The sequence below is a fragment of the Mytilus edulis genome, chromosome 5, assembly GCF_963676685.1.
Source record: "Mytilus edulis chromosome 5, xbMytEdul2.2, whole genome shotgun sequence".
NCBI classification, from domain to species: Eukaryota; Metazoa; Mollusca; class Bivalvia; order Mytilida; family Mytilidae; genus Mytilus; species Mytilus edulis.
The window spans coordinates 82,440,451-82,466,978 of NC_092348.1; the positions used below are offsets into that span (position 1 = coordinate 82,440,451).

The following is a 26,528-nucleotide window of genomic DNA, read 5'->3' on the forward strand; positions in this document are numbered from 1 at the left end:
TGTGTTTTTTGGTGTTGTATTTTTTATGAGCCTTACAAGAATACTTAAAACAAAACCTCTACCATGTTTAGCATTCTCGGTAGAGCAAAATGTCAGAATTTGAAATTTTAATGTGTAACTAAGGCAGATCTTAAACTAGTTTTTTGTTTATTTTTTATAATCCACTCTTAATTACTTCTACTGTACAAAAATCAGTGTCCTTGATAGATTATGAAATAGCACTTTTTTATATATAATTACTTGTGATTCACTTGAGTAATGGTTTTAAAAATTTTAAATCTTGTTTCTGATGACAAATTAGAGGTCAAGTTCAATACTGATGATTCTTACATTTGCCATTCAGGAGTTCGGGTTCCAGTGACTGATTGCAAAATGGCACTTTATGATGCTTCTTTCTGATAAAGCTTGATTCAATTTTGGTATGTAATGTCTTGTGAAAAAAATGAGGACAAGGTTGTTTTTCATTTTTTTACTGCAAGAGTTTTCTAGATGGCTTTTAAAAAGACTCAATTTGGTGCCATTTTAACAGCTAATTCATGACAATAACTTTTATCCCTTTGTCATGGACATGATTTTGCTAGTCTTTGACCAGTTTTATTTAATCCCTTTGTCATGGACATGATTTTGCTAGTCTTTGGCCAGTTTTATTTAATCCCTTTGTCATGGACATGATTTTGCTAGTCTTTGACCAGTTTTATTTAATCCCTTTGTCATGGACATGATTTTGCTAGTCTTTGGCCAGTTTTATTTAATCCCTTTGTCTGTGGACATGATTTTGCTAGTCTTTGACCAGTTTTATTTAATCCCTTTGTCATGGACATGATTTTGCTAGTCTTTGACCAGTTTTATTTAATCCCTTTGTCATGGACATGATTTTGCTAGTCTTTGACCAGTTTTATTTAATCCCTTTGTCATGGACATGATTTTGCTAGTCTTTGACCAGTTTTATTTAATCCCTTTGTCATGGACATGATTTTGCTAGTCTTTGACCAGTTTTATTTTCATGTATGAACATTTTAGTGCACATGCTTCTTTAGCTGATATCTGCCTACTTTCTAAAACCACTTCATAGCACATAATATTTGTACATTTCTGAAAGATTTGTGTTTTGTTCCATTGTTAAAGTCATTGTGGCTGATGAACTTCCTCATTTTTCTTCAACAGTGCATTTTAGATATGTAAAGTCAAGTATATGATGGAATAATTAAAGTGTCATATATGCTTTCAATGCATCTCAAGTGGACCTCATATTCACATTTCGTGTTATTCTTGTGTGCTTACTTTTCTGGTTAGATTATGCCCAGATAGTCTTTTAAGGTAGCACAATACAAAGATTTTTTCACTCCCAATCAGACAACTTTAAACTGATGTAATTCATTTCATCCTTCTTCATATTTTAAAAATGAGGTACCAAAAGAAAGAAGAAAGATTACTCTTTCAAATTGTGATAATTTCATTATGACATAATTATTGCATAATTAATTATTATGTAATTAGTTGCTATATTGTGATGTCCACACTTGGATGAATTTAGCATCTTTGTTCTTTATAGCATCCCAAAATATTTTATAGATTCTTGTACAACACAGCTTGACCTCCAAAACTGTGTTCCAAAAACATCGATAGAACAAATTTTATACCCAGTTGAATTTAGTGGTCTCTTATGAATTGATGTTGCAAACTTTATTGAAGATTTATGAGAGAATGAAATGCAATAGGAAAAATCTGAGACACAGTTTCGGAGGTCAAACTGTGTTGTGCAAGAATCTATAAAATATTTTGGGATGCTATGAGTAACAAAGAAGCTGAATTCATTCAAGTATGGACATCACAATATGGAAACTTATTACATAACAATTAATTATGTTATAATTATGTCATAATGAAATTATCACAATTTGAAAGATTAATCCTTCCTCTTTCTTTTGGTAACTCATTTATAAAGTTTAAAGAAAGATGAGTGGAATTACATCAGTTTAAAGGTGTCTGATTGGGGATGAAAAATCTTTGTATTGTGCTACCTTAATTTGATATAAACATAAAAATATTGGTATTGTAATAAGTACAGTATATGCAATTGTACAACGATGATTAATCTAGCTAGGTTTGTTTTGAGTTTTTTATGCCATAGACAAAAATATATATATGTAAATGGTATCAGAAGGATTTGGTCCATAAATTAGAGTTCTTTCTAGTGGCTACTTTGTTTCACTTTTAAATGTTGACATTCTCTTCTTTTTGATAACCATACAATCTTTAAACATGCACAATCCATCTTAAGCTGAGGTAAAATTGAAAGCTGTATAATTATGGATTCAAATGTTATACTTTTGATCTGCAAGCCAATAATAAAATATATGATTTCTTTGTACCAATGCTGCACATTTCAGGAGATATAGAAACACTGGGTGCTTTCTGTCCATCTGGTGTTTTTATTGCTCTGACATGTACAATACTTGCCAGATTTTTATGAATCTAAGAATATATCACAGATTTAAATCAGCAATGTCGTCAAAGAGATTGAAATTAGTGCTATCAATGATTTAAAAAAGAATTATGTAATGCCCCTTTGATACATTAGCACTCTCATGTGTTCATTTCTTACCAGAATTTTATGAAACTTAAATCATAGGTTTATATCAGTAATATCTTTGACAAGGCTGAAATTCCATGCTGATAAATAGTTTTTAAAAGAGTTATGCCTCCTTGAAATATGTGTTGTATGGAAAATTGTCTTATGAGCGCTCATAAAATGTACAATTCTTGCCAAATATGTATAGAATAAATATATGAGTTTATATCGTCAATGTCTTTTAAGAGTTCAAAAATTTGTGCTGATCAATTATTTTTAAAGGAGTTATGTCCCTTGGATATATTGAGTTTATGGAAAATTGCATTGCCAGTGCTCTCATGTGTTCAATTCTTGCCAAAATTTTATGAAACTTGTATCATAAGAATATATGATCAATGTCTTTGACTTTTTCCATGCGAAGGACTTTTACAAAACTCACTGTTTTAAGAAAATTTAGCCACAAAAGTTTTCTTGGCTTGTATGAAAGGGAATAATCAAATTGCTCCAGTATATGTGATACCTCAATTCCATGCTGATATGCAGGGCCAGACCTGGAATTTGTCTTTGTTTGCTAAGCCTAAAAATTAAATATGAAAGACATACACTCTTTCTGGTATAGAATTCATTATTTACAGTGTAAACCCAACATTAAAGATAATTTGGTAGTCCCTTAGTCTTACAAAAATTCAAATTGTGCTTGAAATTTAAATTCTAGATTTTTTTTGTGAAAAGCATGATATGCTGTAAGTGTAACATTATGTCTGACTATAAATTGAACCATTTATATTATAGTAAAAACTAAAAACAGCATAATAATTGTGTTTTATTTTTATGTTTACATTTTTTTCTGATGAAAATTGTTGCATGTTAATTGTTTGAAAATTTATTGAACACGTTTATTTGTTCTTGTGAAACACATACTTAGCATAATGTTACTATTTTTGATTTTCAAAAACATTATTATGTTAGTTTATTAACTAAATATAATATAATGTTCTCTCCATGCCAATAATTTTGAAACATGTAAGATTGTTAAAGGTTAAAGGAAATTTGCCGTTATCTAAAGTATAATGGGCAATATTTTCTCAGAACTGTATAATTCTGACGCCATAAAATACTTATACAATCAGAACAAAATGGCTACATAGGAAATTCTTTAGGGAATTCTCAAACATGTTTTCTTGTCAATATTTAATAAATCTATGATATTAAAAAAATTCATGGAGTACTTTAGTAAGTTGGGGGAGGTGTAACGTCATTAAAAAAAACTGTTGATGCTCTAAGTCAGATCGTCAGATCATGGTAACATGAAGTACTAACATTTTTTATTGATCCATGGAAAGAGATATATTCTATAAGTTAAGTTCTATAGTACTTTGTCCTTAAAATATAAATGAATCTTATTCAAAAGGTTTTATTCCAGGTAAGTCAAATCTTTCCATAATAGTAGCAAGAACATCTACAAAGTAAGCACAGTTTTGTTGAAATTTGATGATTTTGTGCATTTTTTTTGGACAAAAGAGCTGTAAAAAATGAGGCTGCAAACCAAAAAGTGCAATAGATGATAACAATTCCCTAGACACAAATATTTTCTGCATTTCAGATTGGGCCAGACTAAATTAAGCCCTAACAGTGCTCAATACACATCAAAGGAAAACAGCATTTATTAGATTGATTTTAAAATTAGAATGCCTGTCATAAATCAATCATATTTTATATGAAGTTGCATTGGTATCAGTACTTTTCAGTTTGATAACTATTTTGAGGTCATATTCTGACTTTAAATTAATAAGCAATTTCCAATGGTAATTTTTCTGCTTTAATTAGATTGACGGGCACAATAGACAATTACACTTCCTATAAAGTTACCTTCTTCCAGTGAAGAGACTGTATTGAATTTTTAAATGTACACAATTTTATTTAGGGGCCAGCTGGAGTGAGATTTATCTTGCTGCATTGAAGACCCATTAGTGGCCTTAGGCTGTTATCTTCTCCTTGGTCAGGTTGTTGTCTCTTTGACATAGTCCCTATTTCCATTCTCAATTGTACCATTACTGTTTGTACATCTCAGTTTGTTGACCATTTTGTTGGCCCTGTTTACTAGTTCATAGTTCATGGACTTTGAATTGATTAGCAATGTCCATCGGACTATCTTTTTGTGAATATTATGCCTATAGGAGAGACATATCTCTGTGTCAACAGTTTATTAATATTTCATGTTTGACTTTGTTATCAAGAGTACATGTACTGATGATCTTATTAATTTGACCTTGACACAAGTTTCAAAGTTGATATAACTTAAGAATATCCAAGCATATTTGACTTAGTATACAAAAAAAGTAGGTATGAAGTTTTATAAAAGCAGTGCATCCTGTTAATTGATGATTCCATTTGACTTTTTGGTCCTTTGTCTTAATTTCCTATGTCTGTCTCCAAAGAAGTTTTTATGCCCCACCTACGATAGTAGAGGGGCATTACCGGTATGTTTTCTGGTCTGTGGCTCCGTTCGTTCGTCGGTCTGTGCGTCCGTTCAGGTTAAAGTTTTTGGTCAAGGTAGTTTTTGATGAAGCTGAAGTCCAATCAACTTTAAACTTAGTACACGTGTTGCTTATGATATGATCTTTCTAATTTTAAAGCCAAATTAGACTTTTGACCCCAATTTCACGGTCCACTGAACATAGAAAATGAAAGTGGGAGTTTCAGGTTAAAGTTTTTGGTCAAGGTAGTTTTTGATGAAATTGAAGTCCAATCAACTTGAAACTTAGTATATATGTTCTCTATAGTAAAATCTTTCTAATGTTCCAAATTAGATTATTACCCAATTTCACGGTCCATGGAACATGGAAAAGGATAGTGCAAGTGGGGCATCCGTGTACTTTGGACACATTCTTGTTAAGGTTCCAAAACAACAATAAGTTGCATACAACATGGAAATATCTAGGGCAGATTGTGAAAACTGTTTGTTTTGGTATATAATAATTTATACAGAAGATGGGAAAATAATGTAAATCAATCATGTCAGAGAGGTTGTTTATCATTGTCATAGAAATCGCTTTAAAATGAACAAAATATTCCGTTACTCTGTTGAATAAACACAACTTTTTTCTCTTCCTCAGCAGTCGAAGTCAAACTTAATGGATAAAACAGGCAATATTTGGAATGAAACTTTATCTTTGAAATGAGAAAAATGTTTGCAAGAACATTGTAATCAAACAATTCCATAAAGACAGTCAAGAACATTTCTTCGCAGTTGTCATAAATTGGTAATGATCCGTTACTTAATGTTTTTTACCCAGGGCCAACACATTTGAACATTATAATGGAAAAAACAGAAATGGTGAATGTTGATTTTAGCATGGCAGTCTATTTAGCTTTTCATCAGACTTTTTAGATAGGAGTTGTCAAGATTTTCCACTGTTAAGAGAGTGCCAACCACACCCTTGAAGAAATCATTCTTTTATTTTAGAATGTGAAAAAAGTGGTTTTACCAGCAGAAATTTCAATCTGATTTTTTTCTCATTTTATATCAAGATGGGAAGTTGATCTGACAGTAAGATTTTGCTAAGCTCATCAACAATAGCTTTTTGTGCCATTATTCTTACTTTATAAGTATTTACAGGGCATTCCAAGGGACCTTCTTGTGTCCTTTGCCAACTATCCAATGTAATAATTCATAAAAAATAATGAGTATTTTGGATATTTGGTAGATATGCCCTATCAACCATTTTGTAATTTAAGTCCTCAAAATGACTGATGATCAATCCAGAAAAAAATAAATTGGTGTTTGACATCTGGTCAAGTGTCAGAGAATCTCAAGTAGCATTAAGGTCAGTTGTATGAGAAGTAACAGATTCACAATGCCTAATTGTCTATCTAATATTTGTTATTTTAGTTTAACAAAACTTGTGCCAACCATATTCTGTTATCTTAGAAAAAATCCTAATTTTTCCATGCATACCTTTTGGATTATTGAGGCTTTCCTATCTTTAAAGGATTCCTACATTTGCTATGTCTATCTTTCTATTGCTAAAGGTTTCCCAGTTATGCCCTTTGTACTTGTCTATCGTCAAATGATTCCTGGATGTGCTATCTACATTTCCTTTATCAGATAATTTTTAGATGTTACCTGTCTACTATCATAATTCCTAGATGTGCCCTGTCTACCTGTCTACTATCAGATGATTCCTAGATGCACCCTGTCTACCTGTCTACTATCCGATAACTCCTATATGTGCCCTGTCTACTTGTTTACTATCAGATGGTTCCTAGATGTCCCCTGTCTACCTGTCTACTATCAGATGATTCCTAGATGTGCCCTGTCTACCTGTCTATTACCATATGAATCTTAAATGTCCCCCCCTCTACCTGTCTATTACCAGATGAATCTTAAATGTCCCCCCTCTACCTGTCTATTACCAGATGAATCTTAAATGTCCCCCCTCTAGCTGTCTATTACCAGATGATTCCTAGATGTACCCTGTCTACCTGTCTATTACCAGATGAATCTTAGATGTCCCCCCTCTACCTGTCTATTACCAGATGAAATCTTAGATGTCCCCTGTCTAGCTGTCTATTACCAGATGAAATCTTAGATGTCCCCTGTCTACCTGTCTATTATCAGATGATTCCTAGATGTCCCCTGTCTACCCGTCTATTACCGGATGATTCCTAAATGTGCCATGTCTAGCTGTCTATTACCAGATGATTCCTAGATGTGCCCTGTCTAGCTGTCTATATTATCAACAAATCCTAGATGTTCCTTGTTGACCATTATAAGACAATTCTTAAGTATGCCGTGTCTACCTATCCTTTATCAGACGTTTCGTAGATGTGCCCTTCAAACCTTTCTACCTGTATAAATTATTAAGATATGCTTGGCCTGCAGTTCAATGAGAGGATTCAAACAAATGCTTCATGAAAAAACTAGATTGCTGGTCTAATTTATCTTGTGCTTCTTGTTGGTGTTTACTTTTATTTTTTTACTCTAAATACAAATGATATTTTTGATGAATGTCTTGTATTTATAAATAAATGTGACATGATTTCCCTTGAGAACAGAATTTTTGTTGAGTATGACAATTTTTCAAACTTCAAAATTTAAATTATTGTCATCAATTTTCTAGATAGTTGTGACACAAATTTCCCTAGTTTCAATCATCGTCTGCTTAACAATCTGACAATAATGACAATGACATTTTAGGTCAACAATCTAGGTCCTCTGTATGTTTTACCCCCTTCTAGAATTACAATGGAGCAGGTTTTGAATATGGCATGTGGACGCTGAGATGACCCATTCAAAAATCACAATACCTTCTGTTCAGGTACTATAACATGCCATAGATGATAAATGTTATGGGGGATAAATTAAACATTTTTTTGACATTTTTCACTTTTTAAGAATGCAGATGTGATTGGTGTTTTATTGATGCATTCTTATCATTACAAAAGATGCAGGTTCCATATTTTCTCTTTTGAATATCAAGTATTCCATTAAATTTATTCAGAACCATATGGGTTATCTGATTTGAAGAAAAGTAAAAATAAGTTCCTAGGAATAAAAGTGATGTGCTTCAAAAACCCAATGAATATAAAATAACCTAAAAACAAAATCAGTAAAAGAACTCTAGCAGACAATAAGAAACTCACTTCAGTCTTAATTGTTCTCAAATAAAGTGGAGCATACATATATTGGCTAGTTTTATGTAATTTTATGTTTAAAGGAATCATTGCATATATTAAATTTTGACATTATGAAATATAAGCTCATGAAATGTTAAGATCAAATTTTTAATGCATTTGTATAAAGTTTTTGACATTATGAATTATAAGTTTATGAAATGTTAAGTTCAAATTTTAATGCAGGTTTGATTAATTCAAAAAACGTCTCCCCTTTAGTTAGAAAAGAATTTTGTGTTGACATCATAGTAGGAATTTTTTTTCCAGAAATAAAATTTGAACTGTTAGTCTAGTTTCCACCAATTAAGAAATAAAAAGGGGGAAGTGTTAGAGCTCTAAACATTTAATTGGCCTTTTCAGAATCTAAAGGACTATGGGTAATCCCATTGTTCGTACACCAAAATGAGAATAATGTTACATCATTGGTTGAATTTCTATTGTTTATCTCATTTTAAACCAATCACAGTGCTTAACGGTGTACGCTTTTGGAAATATTACCTAAAATGCATTAGATTCTGTAACAGCAAATTGGATCATGGCACATGTCAGGACAGATGTTGTCTTTGCTAAAATTGAAATAAAAACAACATATTTAATTTAATAACAGATAAAACAATTGAATTAAATTGTTGAATTTTACTTGATATGTTGTATTTGAATTATATTTCAGATATTTATAGACACTTTATAAAACAAGAAGACATGGCATGATATCAAATGAAACAACTATTTATTTAAGATATACCTAGATGTTAGAAACTATTGGTCATCTTCAATATAGAACAAAATGTATATCCTATAGTAAGCTAAATAAGGCCCCAACATGACAAAATGTCAAACAATTCAAACAAGAAAACCCAAGTACAGCAACAAATGACAACCACTAATATCACAGGCTCCTGGCTTGGTACAGGCACATAAAAAAAGTTGATTTTCAAACAATTCAAACAAAAAAAACAAGTTAACCACTAAATTACAGGCTCCTGTATGGGCACATGCATAAAGTTGCTTGTTTGTAGAAAACAATTTTTAAAAGATGTTTATTTTTGCTTCATTTCAGATGACCAAATGCTAAAAATACAGTTTTCAGCTTAATAATGAGATTTTGGAATAGAAAAGAAGAGAATTGAAGTGACTGGTAGAAGATGTGACAGGAGGCAGTATTAGAGCTAGTAAGATTAATGTATTGATAGTTAATAGGAATTTTTCTACAAAGATGAATGCATGTTTTGTTGGGGAATTTAAGGCTTGGTTTAAAATATTTTGATAAATATTTAATCAGATGCCAAAAAATAAAATTATATTGTAGTGACTGCTTTAAAAACTAATTTCCGCCTTTTAATGATAATTGCAAATTTCTTTTGAATTACACCGAGAAAAATTAATCTGTTTTAAAATATACGTTTGAAGAACATGATATGCAAAGTTGATTCGTTTAAAACTTTTAAAATTCTTTCTTTTTTTTCACATTTGGAACCATAATGAAATGTTTTCTAGAACATTAGCTAAACAAACAACAAAATTCTGCCTACACATTTACAAAGAGAACACATTTACCTAGGGCCCTAGATTCTAATGATAGGAAAATATTAGAAAAACATGCTAATTTGTATATAAATCATACATCACTATTTAACACAAGAACATTACCAGTTTTTGTCAGATCGAGAGTCTTTGTATGTCCTATATTCATGGTTATACTTCAGCGACTTTCAAATCCATTAGGATGACTTTTTGGTGTTTTCTTTAGAGGTGGATAAAAGAAAGATGTCATAAATCAAATATGCATTGCTTTTGTGAAAGTCATTCTTAAATAATGAAAAATTATAGAAAAATTAATATGGTAGGGTTTAATGTGTACAACACGGAGAATATTTCTTTCTTTAAATTATTAAAAGAGGTATAGCAGTAATGGTGAATAAATGGTTTGATATTTGTAGAGAAAAGTTTTTTGGTGAAGTAGTTTACCTTTGATGCTTTCATCTATGTATGAATTTGCTTAATTTTGTACAAATACCGTAAAAATGTGAGGTCAGAAAATTCTATAGGTTTAAATATTGATAATAGCTGAATCAAAGAGCCTTCCATTTGCAACAGAGCTGGATTTTTGAATGTTTTTAAGAAGCTTGTTTAATATTGATAATAGCTGAATCAAAGAGCCTTCCATTGCAACAGAGCTGGATTTTTAAATGTTTGTAAGAAGCTTGTTTAATATTGATTGATTGATTGTTGATTGATTTACGCACTCATCATCACAAAAAGGCTATATTATGGCAAAGTTAAACATTGATAGTTTAATCTAGGTATGTCCTGCCAGTGTCTTGTAGTAGGGCGGTTAATTCTTATTCTTTGCATCAGTATTGTCAAGTTAATCCAATGCATTTTCCTAAAGTTTTATTCAATGTAGTTTATGAAGCACTGTGAAATATTCATATACTGTTACATCAGAATATGAGCTTTTTATGTTATAGGTTACAGTGGGATGATATGACCTAATTTATATGGTTCAGTGATCATAGTTAAGTTTTAAATTTCAGTTTTATGTTTGAAGGTGGTATTTTGATGAAAAAAGATATCACAATATAAACTCTTTACAGAATACATATAGATATAAATTATCCAAAATAAATCTTGATTTACTTATATGAATTGTTACTTGGATGGAGAGTTATCTCATTGGTACTCATACCACATCTTTCTATGTCTTTATAATAAACCTTAGGTGCACAAATCTGTCTGGCAGGCATCATCTGACATTGACCTCATTTTTATGATTCTATGGTCAATGTTTAAGTTTTTGTGTTTCAAATACTAAAAGGTCAGCTACATGTATATTTGGTGTATGGAATAATTGTAAAGTGCACATGTCTGTCTGGTAAGTTTCATCTGACCTTAACCTGTTTTTGTAGAGTTCATTGGTCAATGTTAAGTTTTTGTGGTATTTTTTCAATTAGCATATGCAACTATTTGGTGTATAAAAAAGTTGTAAGGTGTATATGTCTGTCTGACATGAATAATCTGACCTTGACCTAAGTCTTATTGATCGTTTGCTTCTTTTTCATAACCTTAAGTCAAGAACAAGAAAGGATGATTCATGAAGTAGCAGTGCCTGGTTAGTTTAAACTGCCAATTGTTTACTTTGGATGGGATCAAACTGGATCAAGTGGTCAAATATAATCAAGGAAAGTTCTCAATAGAATGAAAAGATAATGATGTTGACTTTCTTAATTGCAACATTGCAGATACTTAAAACATACCTATATTTTTTTATTTTTTTTTTACAGTATGGTCTGATTACACAGTTATCGTCCTTTGATTTTCGTTGTCCACGAATATAGTCCTTAGTGTGGACAGTGTGTTACTTGCCAATTTTTGTTATACCCCTTCCAAATTTATTTCTCCATGTTTTATGCCTCATATAGCAAGTTGGGGGGTGAAATGAAACTGTAAAAAAATTTGGGTCATAAATATTAATGTAAAGTAGTGATTAGGTCCAGCTGAAAAAGGTAAGAAATTAGCACTTCGGAAGCTGTCAAAAGATTTCAAGACCCCCTTAACACGAAATTGTCCATATTTTGAGTTAGAGCTGATGAAGTTTTCTATAATTTTGATATAATTTGTCCCAAAAGTAGTACAACACACTGTAAAAATATTATTGAGAAAGCGCAGGTGGGATTTTTTTAATTTTCATTTATTGTCTAAAAGAAATGCACTACGAAATAACTGTGTACTCGGACCGTATAGGGGTTTCGAAATTATTAATTTTGAATCTTTCATTGAATTGGAGTCCTACTTAAATCTATGGTCATGTATCTGATTAGGGAGGGGAGGGGTATAAGAATCCTATTGATCATAAGTTCAACATTTCCAAAAGTTTCGGATAAAACAAAATTGTAGAGTTTGGGATGGAAACTTGAAGGAATGTGTTTTAGCCAACTGGATCAGGGTTAAAAGTCTAAAAGAATAGATCAGCACTTCCTGTAATGGGAAGAACCTATTAAAAAGGGGGTTAGTTGATCAACAAATTTGGTTCTTAGGAAAATAATAAATCTATTTTTAAAGAATTGAAGGATGCAAAATTACTCTTAGCTTCACATAACAACTGTAAGATACATGTGTTATTCCTTAATTGTTTTCTTGATGTTTCTTGGATTTTGAGTACACAGTTCCCCTGATATTAATGAATTCTGTCGTTATGACTAAGGAACTACTTAAAGGGCAATTTGACGCTAAAATAATCATCCATCTTCATAAAAAATGGTCCAGTATTATTCTGTTAGAGTTAATGGCCATATATCTTCATAAGTGGTTAACTTAATTTGGTAAAAGTTTAGTAACAACTTCTCACAGAATGCAAATAAGTCTCATAAATAACTAATCTGTCTTGTTCTATTACAGGCAAATGCTAAATGGACAAAATAAAAATTAACACGATTTATTATTCTCATAAAATTTAGAAATATTGTTTATTTAGCTTATTTTTAATTCAACATATGATACTAAAATATATGTAATTAAGCAATTGAGAATAAAATTAAAAAATGACAGAGAGGTAATTTAATGTCTATCTACACCTTTTTCTCTTAGCATACAAGCTTATCTCGTCAGTTGGCATCCATTGTCCTTGTAGTCTCTAAATATTTAAAAAAAAAACTACTCCTGAAAATTTTTGACCAAATTTGATAAAAAATTCATCATTAGGGTATGTCTGATGACCCAGCTTGCCTACTAATATTGCTGACATGGCTAAAAATAGAACACAGGGGTAAAATGCTGGTTTTGTCCGTTATCTAGAAAACGCTTTTGATATACAAAATCTGAAGGGTAGAAATTTTGAGAATGTTGAGATCTAACAGTAATATTTAACACATACAAAATGAATAATTATTTCAAAACGCAGATCAAGTGAATTTTAGTGGCGTCATTAAACAGTTCTAGAGTTATGTCCCTTTACAAATGGAAAAATCCTGAATTTGTCATTTCTGTTCTCTCACTTAAGTTTGCCTTAACCAAATGTTAGGAAACTTACACACATTGCTTATTACCACAAAATACAGATAAAGTGTGTATTTTAGTGGTGTCACTTTAAACGTTCTCGAATTATGCCCCCTTTACAAATGTAAAAAATGCTGACTGTTTCAATCCAACTTTAGTAATCCTCAACCAAATGCTAAGAAACTTAAACGAAATGCATATAACCACAAAAGAAAGATCAACTTTGATTTCTGATGGTGTCATCTTATCTGTTTTAGAGTTATGCCCCTTTACAAATGGAAAAGTTACTGATTTTTTATACGCCCGTCAAAATTTTGACGGGACGTATTATGGTATACAAATGTCCGGTGTCCGTCCGTCTGTCTGTCTGTCCGGCGTAAACATGTCGCACCGTAACTTGAGAACGACTTATCTAAATTTCATGAAACTTGATATAGTTGTTTTTTATGATGGTCAAATGATCTGTATTATTTTTGGTGAAAATAAGATTTAAACTTTTTGATTTACAGCACTTTGTAACTAAAACAGGGGTGTTTTTTTTTTCACATGTCGCACCGTATCTCAAAAATGATTCTTGATTATTGCTTAAAACTTTACACACTTCTTAGTTATATTAATCTTAATATCTGTATACTTTTTGGTGATGATTCAAAATTTCATTTTTGAGTTATTGAATATTTTGTAAAAAAGGGGGAGGGTTTTTTACATGTCGCGCCGTATCTCAAAAACGATTTATGATTATTATTTAAAACTTTACACACTTCTTTGTTATATTAATCTAAAGATCTGTATACTTTTTGGTGATGATTCAAAATTTCATTTTTAACCAGATTTTTGTGACAAAAATGTCAGTTATTGATTTGGGGATGTACGGCGGGCGGGCGGGCGGGCGGGCGGGCGGTCGGGCAGTCGGTCGGTCGGGTGGGCGGGCGGGAATCAAATGTTGTCCGTGCATTAACTCATGAACCGTTCAACCAAAGCTTTTAAAATTTTAATATGTTGTTACTGACAACTAACAGGGATGATTCCACTATAAAATTTAGGGCCGCAGAGCGGCCCTTAAATTGGCCAGCGGCCCCAAAAAAATGTACATGAAAATGAATTCCCAATTCAGGGAAATAAAATAAAAATTGATATTTCCGGAAAAGTTTCTGTCACCGATTAAGGCAACTATAATTTTTCATAGTTTGTTGTCAAAACGTTTTCAAATCCGGATAAGAATGCTGTTTACGATCGCATCTTAGTAACAACGATTTAATTATGTCAACATGTGGGAAACAATTTTAGCAGCCGAATACAATTAATTAATATGTTATGGGAGTATTGGATCTTGTAAAAGCAGATCGCCCAGCAGGTTGATAAAAATGGGTGTCAAAGCAGACTTCGGCAGAGAGCAAATTCAAATTTTGATATAACATTGATGGATAAGGTTTAATGGACGCCGATCTCGTAAAAGCAGATCGCCCAGGCCTAAATTAAAATATTGTTTGTTTGCCCTTTTCCGACCCTATGTTTTGAAACAGGGTAGGAAGGCAGGTAAAATATTTTATTTTTTTCCCCAAAAAAATAACTTGGCTCGGTATATTATTTGTCATGGGTAGGCAGGTAGGTAAAATATTTTATTTTATAGATACAAAATCTGCATAATGTCATTTTTTTGTCCGTTTGTTTTTGCAAATAAGTTTACCGCTGGGACTATTAGTTTTGAAAAAAAAATATATAAGAGATAACTTTGTACTGGTAAGATAATGTCCGGGCAGACATAAATTACTAGAAGAAAAAGTCCCTAGAGTGTTACAAATTTCGTGTGTGCCTTTTTTTCCAATAAAAATGCTATAAGACTTAAAACTCAATTGTCACGTATTTTGCATCACATTTATAAATGATCTGTATGGAAAACTTGGCGATTTTACTGCCAGATATTCTCCACTTTACAGGGTTTTTGTCACTTTTGGTTCATGTCAGATATAAATAATTTAGCGGCATCGTTAACATAATCATTCTGATATGCGGATCACAAAAGGCCATCCCTACATAGAATTCAATACAACGTCCGTTTACAAATTAGTTTGAACACACGTAAATACTTTTGTATCAAACGAACTTTTTTGTAAATGAACCCTGCTCTTTAAGTTTAAAGGTACAGAGTAAGGCAGCAACCATTTGATTTTCTGGGGGGGGGGGGGGGCTATGGTTTTTTTTTTGGAAAAAAAAGTTTGTTTCCAGTTTTTTGAGAAAAAAATAATTTGTTTTTGACTCTGAGAAAAAAAAATTGTTTGTTTCACCCTCTGCTGCCACTATATGTAATGCTAAAATTGAAAGAAAAAAATTGTTTTCGACTTGTCATAGGCGAAAAAAAAATTTTGTACAGAAAAAAAACCATAGCCCCCCCAGAAAATCAAATGGTTGCTGCCTAACGTACTTCATATCATGATTTCAGAAAGCGTTCAACATCGATTTCAAACAAATGCTGTTGAAACTTCAAATGCAAGTGTTCATGTCAAACGCTCAGGTGATACCAAACGGACTGGACCTTATACGTAAAGATAAAACCCGAGGATTCCGGTAAAAAAGTTTTGAGCGGGAAATACAAATATAAGATTTTTGGTAGGAACAAAAAAATAAAATAAAATAAAATCTTGCTGGTAAATACAAATAAAAGATTTTCAGGCGGAACGAATTGATAGGGTCGGTCGGTAAAGGGCAAACAAACAATATTTTAATTTAAGCCCCAGCAGAGCCGGTAATATAATATGATGAAAACTTGTTTTGTAAAAAAAATTATTTCCTCAAAAGACAAAAGTTTGAGCGTTTTTTGAAAATAATGTTGATGATAGACCATTCATGAAATACGATGTCATCATTATTGAACTATTTCAAAAGTTTTGAAGATGATCCAAATAATTTTAAAGAACACTGGTTCAATGCTTTAAATATCTTATCAATCAAGTATATGAACCTTTGTAATTGCTTTTCTGAATTCGACAATTGACCAGTTCAATTTGAAATCCATTTGAATTCAGGTAAATTTATAGAGATGACCTGCTGTTGAAAAAATACCAGATGAATGATTTTTTTCGGTGGTTTATGTTAGCTGAAATATATGTTTTTATAATAGGTCTAGGTAACTATAGCTAAGATGATAGACTAGTGCATCATGTTCAATGATATTCATGTAATAACAGTAGCCCATCCAGAATTATTAAAAATTTACATGAACATCAGTGTACCGGCATGACAGGTTAAACTTAATAATATACATTTTCTGTTTTTCAGGAAAATAATGTTATTTCGTCTTAGATTTTATTCTTAAAAAATTCCCAATTAGAATAAAAATTCCCAATTTGATGTTCAAGGGACCCATTTGAAAACACCTGGAATCATCCCTGAACTAAATGAAGGTCAAGTTCAATAATGGCGATTTTGACTTTTACCGTTCAGGAGTTATGGTTCTTGAAAGATTGAAAAATGGAGTTTCCAGTCGTGTCCCTGCATTTATGCATGAACTGTTCTACCTAAGCTTTCCAAATTTTAATATGTTGTTACTGATGACAAAATGGAGATCAAGTCCAATAATGGCGATTTTGACTTTTACCTTTCAGGAGTTATGGTTCTTGAAAGATTGAAAAATTGAGTTTCCAGTCGTGTCCGTGCATTTACGCATGAACTGTTCTACCTAAGCTTCCCAAATTTTAATATGTTGTTACTGATGACAAAATGGAGGTCAAGTTTAATAATGACGATTTTGACTTTTACCGTTCAGGAGTTATGGTTCTTGAAAGATTGAAAAATGGTGTTTCCAGTCGTGTTCGTGCATTTACGCATGAACTGTTTTACCAAAGCTTCCCAAATTTTAATATGTTGTTACTGATGACAAAATAGAGGTCAAGTTCAATAATGACGATTTTGACTTTTACCGTTCAGGAGTTATGGTTCTTGAAAGATTGAAAAATGGTGTTTCCAGTCGTGTCCGTGCATTTTCTCATGAACCATTCAACCAAAGCTTTTGAAATTTTTATATGTTGTTACTGATGGCAAATAAGAGGTCAAGTTCAAAAATGACGATTTTGACTTTTACCGTTCAGGAGTTATGGTTCTTGAAAGATTGTGAAATGGCGTTTCCATTCACGTTGTTGCATTTACTCATGAACCATTCAATCTAAGCTTTTCAAATTTTAAGATGTTGATACTGATGACAAAATGGAGGTCAAATTTGATATTGACGATTTTCACTTTCACCATTCATCAGTAATGGTTCTTGTGATATTGCCAGGACACAAATAAATATTAATAAATCCGGTTTGCTGTCATTGTGACAGCCTCTTGTTGAGTTATTGAGTATTTTGTAAAAAAGGGGGAGGGGGTTTTAACATGTCGTGCCGTATCTCAAAAACGATTTATGATTATTGCTTAAAACTTTACACACTTCTTTGTTATATTAATCTAAAGATCTGTATACTTTTTGGTTTGATTCAAAATTTTATTTTAGTGATATTTGTAAATAAAAAACAGGGTGGGGGGGGGGTTTCACATGTCCCGCCCTGTCTCAAAAGCAATAAATGGTAATTGCTTAAAACTTTCTCAGAAACTATTTATGAAATTGCATAAAACTTTCACACAAGACGTCGGGCGTATCATGCGCTCATGGCGCAGCTGTTTATTTTAATCTGTTCTCTATCTTAAGTTAGATGCAACCAGATGGTTTGAAATTTATACACAATGCTTATTAAAACAAAATACAGATGGAGTTTGGATTTTGGCGGTGTCGCATTTACTGTTTTAGAGTTTTACCCCTTTACAAATGGAAAAATTGCTGAATTTTTCGTTTCTGTTCTTACCTAAGTTTGCCTCAACCAAATGTTATGAGACTTATAACCAATATTTATTACTACAAAACTCAGATCAAGTACACATTTGTGTAGGGTCAATTTTACCAGTCGCTTTCATGTCAAATTTTACTGCTTTTTGTCAAGCCTTGATTTTTGTCTTAAAAGCTAGACATAGCATTCCTACATGCTGTTGTCTGCAGCATCCACAAATATTCATTCTGTGGTTAATGTTTTGAAATTTTATTAACTTTCTGATTCTATCCTGGATTTCTACCAAACTTGGACAGAGACTTGTTTATGATCATAAGATAGTATCTAGAAGTAAATTTTGTTAAAAAAAATCTTTTTTATCCGTATATTACTTATAAATGAACTTTTCTGCCAGTAAACATTATATACACTCTGTCTTAAAGTTTTAAAAGTTTCTGAAATTATCCTGGATTTTTACCAAACTTGGACAGAAGTTGTAGTTGTTGAAGATGCACATAAAACTAGATATGTAGTACAAGCTCTTAAGGGTCTAATTTAACAACTGTCATGAACATCCCAAACAGTAGAGTCAATATTTTCTGACATTTTATGCTTTAATATGAAGGATTTTTGTTTTTGTTAGATTAAAGACAACATTTTACAATGGAACCAACATTTTTACAATGGAAATATCTCATTTTACAACTGTATAAAGAATGTGAAAGCAATTCCTTACAGCATTGCAGTTTTAAAGTTTTGAAAAAGATAACAGGTCATAGTTTAATCTTAATGTATAAAAATTACTTTTGTTTTGAACATAATGAAATTAGAGATTTTTTTAAAGAAGATTTGTGATTTTTTGTAGGAAGAGGGTGTGGAATCTGTAGCTTGTATCATGTAACACTCACTAGTTTAGGAGAGAAGCAGGGAAATAAAGTAAACTGCTATGATCACACTATAAGAAAAAAAGTACACTGCTATGTCCATGCAGTTAAAAAATAAACAGCGTTCAAATTGTAGGTATGCCACATGAAATTTTCAATAGAATTTATAGATAAAATCAACCATTTTATTTGATGAAGCATAAAACACTGAAATCAGAACACTTTACATTTTAAAATTATCTCAAATGGTTCAAAAGTTATAATAAAAGAAATATTTTAAACGGCGGGGAAAAAAATGAACAATTCTATCCAAAATAGCAGGTTTTTTTTGCTCACCTGACCTGAAAGGTCAAGTGAGCTTTTCTCATCACTTGGCGTCCGGCGTCCGTAAACTTTTACAAAAATCTTCTTCTCTGAAACTACAGGGCCAAATTTAACAAAACTTGGCCACAATCATCCTTGGAGTATCTAGTCTAAAAAGTGTGTCCGATGACCTGGCCATTCAACCAAGATGGCTGCTATGGCTAAAAATAGAACACAGGGGTAAAATGTATATTTTGGCTTATATCTTTGAAACCAAAGCATTTAGAGCAAATCTGACGAAGGGTAAAATTATTGATCAGGTCAAGATCTATCTGCCCTGAAATTTTCAGACGAAATCGGACAATCTGTTGTTAGGTTGCTGCCCCTGAATTGGTTATTTTAAGGAAATTTTGTAGGTTTTTGGTTATTATCTTGCATACTATTTTAGATAGAGATAATCTGTAAACAGCAATAATGTTCAGCAAAGTAAGACCTACAAATAAGTCAACATGACCAAAATTGTCAGTCAACCCCTTAAGGAGTTATTGCCCTTTATAGTAAATTTTTAACAACTTTTCGTAATTTTTTGTAACTTGTACAAAAATCTTCTCTGAAACTACTTGGCCAAATTTAACCAAAATTGGCCACAACTATCATTGTGGTATATAGTTTAAAAAATGTGTCCGATGACCCCACCTACCAAACAAACTGGCCGACATGGCTAAAATTAGAACATAGTGGTTAAATGCAGTTTTTGCTTTATATCTTTAAAACTAAGACATTTAGGGCAAATTTTTCAAGATTTAAATGTCCATCAGAATTAGATCTATCCCCTCTCAAATTTTCAGATGAATCCGACAACCTGTTGTTGGGTTGGTCAGGTTGCTGCCCTAAAATTATTAATTTTAAGAAAATTTTGCAGATTTGGTTATTATCTTGAATACTATTATAGATAGAGATAAACTGTAAACAGCAATAATGTTCAGCAAAGTAAGATCTACAAATAAGTCAACATGATCAACATTGTTAGAGGACCCCTTAAGGAGTTATTGCCCTTTATAGTCAATATTGAACAACTTTTCGTCATTTTTGTAATTTGTACAAAAATCTTCTTTTCTAAAACTATGGGCTAAATTTAAGCAAACTTTGCCACAATCATTACTAGATTATCTATTTGAAAAAAGTGTCTAATGACCCCGCCTACCAACCAAGATGGCTGACATCAGTAAATACAGTAACAGGTCAGCGACACAGGCTCTCGAGAACCTCTAGTTTATTTAATATAAAAAGCATAAAAGTTTTTTACCAATTTGTTGCATGTAAGTTTCTTCTGTACCAATTCTTGAAACTGGAAAGTAATTTTAAATACTTAAATTTAATATTCAATTTAAACTATTCACAGATCTTCAATGTTTTTGCTTATAAATGAGACAATAGAAAAAGGACAAATACGTATTTTGTAGAAAACAAAAGACTAAGAATCTCAAAAACAGTCCCCCCTTTTTCAGCTTTTACAAGGAACAGTAAATAGATATTTTATTACACTCATAAACAAAAAGCTGCAAGAGATTCTTTGGCAGCATTAAAAAGTCATTTCCACGTTAAAAACAGCACATTTCAGTTAGCAACTAAAATTAATTAATCATATTTATGAGAGATAGTTAGGCCTATAAGATATGTCCTCCCTACTTCAAGTATAATCTTCCCTATAACTTCATCTGAAAAAAAGAAACGCTAAAAAACGCATTAGTACAAGGATTTAGCCATATTTGGATTCTATCTAATTAAATTAATAAATTTCTCATTTTTCATCCTCCAAGTGTCAACACTTATTTAAATATAATAAATTATATTTTTCTTTGAACAATTGGCTTGGTTGGTTGAACGACTAAAGCCGTTGAGTATAGAGCTATTTTTCTCTGTCATTATGTAGTGGTACGCCCCAGTGGGCAGAGCGCTATGTTATACTACAGCCATACAAAATGGATTGCTTCAGTATGTGATCTGTATGTTATTCTGAAGGTCTGCAAGCATTTATTGTCAAATTTTATGACTTTTAGTGGATTTTGTGACTTTTAAAGCTTTTTTGTGGATAAATCTTAATTTTTGTCTTGATTAAGGTAAGTAAGTATTGTATGTTTTATTTACATCGTAAATACAGCCAGGTAAACAATAACTTACCTGTAATCTACAAACAATATGTAAAATGATAAAAAAAAACTTTCATCGACCTGTGAACTATATATTGTATCAGATTGCATCTTACTTATATCCCTACTTTTAATTTTTACAGTTTATAATAATTAATGTCAAATTAAATTTTGCTAAACTTTTTATTGTGCATGTTTTCATTCATTCATGTGGAAAAATAACATTTAAAGAAAACGCTATAAAACCTATCAATTTACAGTAATTTCTCATATTTTCATTTTAATACCTCTCATAAAATGTTTAAATATATGTTTACTAGCCCTAGAAAACAGTTAAAATTGACTAAGGAGCATATGGAGTTAATACTATCAACATCCTTACGCTATAGCCTCAGCAGAGAAATACAGTTACATAAAACTTATCAATACATACTCATAGTTTGTTACCAACATAAAACAAATTTTATGTGTTTTTTATCATCCCCATGTGGAGTGAGTGTGAAATTATTTGAATTTGTGTGTAAACAAATTAGAGAGGTATAAGAACATGGACATATGATCTCTCTTATCAAAATGTACTTTTATTTCACGCCAAATTCCAATTTAGAAAAAAACGCAAATAATTTATTCTCTTGTAATAAAAACTAATGGATTTTGATTGAAGAATTTCTGAATGTGAAATGTTATCTTAAAATTTGAATTCGGTTTCTGCTTCCATTTTTAATAAAAAAAATCAAAAAAAAAATCCCATCCACAGAGAAAACTAGAGAGAATGAAAAACAAAGAAACAATATGTCTTATATGATCATCAAAAAGAAAAGAATATTTGAAGAAAAAAAACTGATTATGAAACTAATTCATGTGGTCAGGTAATAATAGAACAATGTAAATTACTATTAAAATCTACATCATGTTAATTTTACATGTCACAAAAACTCAAACGAGACATAAATTATTCATATTTAACATGAATTGAATTACATTACAGATAATTATCATTACTTTACAACAAACAGTTTCATTTCTGACAGAAGTGTTTTTTTAGCCATGAATAGCTTCATACCATATACATGTATTTTTTATTTTCTTTGATATTTCTTTATTGATTTATTACCTATATTGTTTTACTTTATGAAATAGAAAGATTTGAATTGATTGGAAGTAATAATTTATACATGTAGAGGTTTTAGAAGTGATAAAAGTGTCAAGCTTTGGGCAATACACATCATTTTCCTAGTCATATCAGTTTACAAGTAGTTAATTAAGATAAAACCAGCTGTGAACAGATTTCTAGTAATGGTCCTGATGCCTCAAATTCTTATAATTTTTAAAAATGATACGAAATTCAGTGTTTAGTTTGAAACCTAGTGTCTGTGAACAGATTTCTAGTAGTGGTTAGGATGCCTCGATTTCTAAAAATATTGAGAAATGATATAAAATTCACTGTTTGATTTAAAACCTGCTTCTAGAGATCACATTTGACTCTGTTTCTAATATCTTTGAGAAATGATATGAAATTGCACTGTTAAATTTCAAAACCTGTTTCTAGAGTCTGTGAACAGATTTCTAGTAATGGTCTTGATGTCTCTGTTTCTAATATTTTTAAGAATTGATATGAAATTCACTGTTAAAATTTAAAACCTGTTTCTAGAGTTAAAATTTTTTCTTTAGATAAATAATTTCATATGAGGAAACTATAATTATTAACATGTGAATTTTTTGGGGTTGTTTATCCATATTATGTCAAATATTTCAGAAGATTTATTTGAAAGAAAGATAAAAAGAAGATAGATTACCCGAAAGGTTATTAATTCTAACGTCTTTGAAGTCTGTTACCGATACATAGAATGAGTAAAAGCAGGATTTTTTTGCAAGTTTTTCTTTAGTATTTATACAAAGTACATCAACAGTTTGCAGTTTATCTGTGAAGAAGTTAAATACATTTAATATGAATATAAACCTCATACTTTAGGAGATTTCATCAAATTTCAAAGGGGTCTAACTTCTGCTACATTCATTAGTAAAGTGCAAAAAACTTAAATCCCACAATTCATAAGAAAAGCGTGAAAAATCATATTAAAAGAAATACTGTCGTGGTTTTTAAATTTTTGTTTATGGGCGTCAAAGATGAAAGAGAGAATTTAAAATTCCATTTTATTGATGGCTATTAAATATATTTCTACTACACAATGCCCATTTATACTGACGGGACAATTCTCTGCCTATGTATCCCTGCATTCAACATAACTTCTTACAATAAATCTATTTTTTCTCAGTTAGATATTAAAATGATTTTCGTAGGGATGTGATCCATCAATATTTGAAGTTTACGAGTTCTCCTGTGGAGGAAGCGTCATTTGTCTAAAATACAGAATATATTTGGTAGATTTTTGGTCTGCTGTATCAATACATCTAATAGGAAATGGAATATTTGTTGGCCCATAAAATCTTATATTTTAGTCATAATTGTAAAATGGTCAGTAGCTAGAGTTTATTACAAACAATTCTAATTTCTACTTAACCATCCTACCTTTGAATATTTAATCAGAAAATTTACCCATTTTAAAAGCTGTGGTTTTATAGGGATGTTATATTTTATAAAAGTTGAAAGAATACAAATCTTATTCAAAAAGACTGAATCACTGAAGAACTATTCTCTCTTCTGATGGGCAGATTTACTGTTCATATTTTTTTATAGAAACAAATATTTAGGACTTTTTTTTATCTAAAACATTTCAAAAAGGTGAATTAATAATGATAGTGATTCATTTATTTCATATCTTTTAAATTTCCTGATATTAAATTCTAATTGTACTCATTTAAAAAAAAATAACAATGCACAACTGTCAGATATCAAAATATTTTTCTGTAATTAAATTGCCAAAACGTTTAAATGGAGTTTGAGAAATCAATAGTCAAAATTTCTGATTTGAATGTGGAAAGAAAACGCTAAATACAAATTGATAAAGAGAAAAAACACACCATTGAATACATGGTGCATTTCAGTCACTCTCTGACAAAAACATGATATAAAAGAATTCAATCTATTAAAAAGTTTGAATATTGGCTTCACAAAATTTCGTAGTTTTGATTTTGACTTTTCTGACTTACATATTAGTCATGTTTTCAATGATATTTTATACCTTTGATAGAAATAAACAAACAAAAAGACAGAAGTTATCACTGTATACTTGGATCATTAGTTTAAAAAAATTATCATTAATGTAAAAATCAAACTAGAAAAATTGGTTAGGTCTCCTTCCTATTAAATCAAGCTGTCACCGTCGACTTGAAGTTTCAATGATTAAATGACTTTTAGATCAGATTTAATTTAAAATTTTAGAATTGATTCAGGCTTTTGTCAGGTAGAGAGACAGGAGTCAAAATATGGAGGACATTTTGAATATTAAGGGATAGACCTTACCAGTCACGGTTATCATTAAGTGGCAGTCTTTTTGGAAACTGTATTTTGATAAAATTAGATTCTGGAAGTTTTCCTAAATAGTGATTATATTGATACGTCTGTATGATTGTTACAAACTCAGTGACAAAGGTTGAGATTTGTATGTCAAGTACCTAAAGGTGTTATTCACTTTGACATCAGTTGAATAGTCACATCACACTCTACAATCCCTCATTTATTTTTATTTATGAATGAAATGCATTTTGGTAAAAAAATGTGAAGGAATAAAAGAAATATTAAGAAAATAGAGTTCCAACTCCCTCATTTTAAGTTAACCTTTGCTGAATTTGGTTGTCATTTTTCGGTCCGTGTTAGTCATTTAGCTCCTGATCTTTTTCTGTATTCAAATGTCCCTGTCTTTAACTTTTTTTTTAATTAATGTAATTCCTGATGAAGGTGAAATTAGAAAAGATATTTGGATGCACAAAACTTATAAAGAGTTATTTTCATTGTCAGAACATTTTTGGTTCCCTATAAATTCTCAAACTCTTTATTCTGATGATAAATAAGAATAGACTTGTGTTTCCAAAAGATAGCTGAATTATATCTAAAATCCTGATAATTTTATCATGATAGTGTTATTTTGGTAATAATTTTGCAAGAGAATCAAATTTGTTTCTCAATTTAAAAAAGATTCAATTGCCAGAATTAAAAAATCTACGGTTCCAAATTTATTCTAAAAATTTGGGAAATACACTAATTCTCTAGCTTTCTTTTGACTAGATGCTTATATATAATATCCATACGATGTTCCCATAGAAATTTGTTTTTGATGTCTGTAGACATCATTCTGGCTTCCTCCACCAACAAAAACTGGTCGCCATGAAATAGCCCAAAATTGGCTTTAAGACATAAACAATCAAGCAATCAATCAACCTGTAGACATCTTGTCCATTTAGAATTTAGAAAATTCTCCAGAGGAAATCTTGATTATTTGCTTCTTATCTGAAGATTTTGACATCATGTTCCTCTAGGATGTCCTATGTTGCCTACTGTTCCATTCAAAAGGTGCCATATGAGTGATTTGACTGTATCCTTGGGCAATCTGTTCATATCTCATCAGTTATAATATTCCAAAGGACTTAGTTGAGTGATGGGACCTTTTCCATTTCAGAACTGACAATATTGTGAAGACTTACTTACTAATGAAATATGATTCTCTTGTAATAGAGGTTTATGATGACAGATGATAATTATAAGGAAGATATACTCAGATATAGAAATATTATATGTAGCAGAAACCCCATTTTCTTTGAACTTGGATATATAAGTAGGAGAAGGAGTAAGGTTTTTCATCTTCAACTCGTTTTCTCAAAAACAATATAAGTCTTTATCATTAAAATTAAGCCTGGCTGTTGGTCAATATCTTCATTAATTTGATTGACCACTTTTAAATATTTCTGTAACTGAAATTGTTTTCCAAGAGTTGATTTCAGTCTTCATATCTAATTTTACTGGAAGTAAAATACAATGATCAATGCATTTTATTCTATCTATGTTTAATCTTTCATAGTTATTAAATGTGTTTTTCATGTGACCACTGAGGAAGTTTTGATTTGTGGTTTTTGGTCAGTTTTTGGTCACTTAGATATTGACTTTGTGGTCACTAAGTGCTGGCTATTTTGACCATTAATGATGACAAATGAGATTTTATATTAAGTGTAAATTACCATTTCCTTCAGAGTG

General features: G+C 31.0%; 1 protein-coding gene across 3 annotated transcripts in view; it reads left to right on the top strand.

Moving 5' to 3' along the window:
• The window catches only part of LOC139524605 (interference hedgehog-like), a 138,898-nt gene that overhangs the window by 31,293 nt on the left and 81,077 nt on the right, over positions 1 to 26,528 (top strand). For 2 of the 3 annotated variants that reach the window (XM_071319525.1, XM_071319531.1), the window contains exon 1: positions 21,151 to 21,349. The gene's annotated coding sequence lies outside the window, so the exon portion shown is untranslated. Of the gene's footprint in view, positions 1 to 9,308; positions 9,421 to 21,150; positions 21,350 to 26,528 lie in introns of those variants that run through there. The other variant, XM_071319526.1, reaches the window with a different exon arrangement.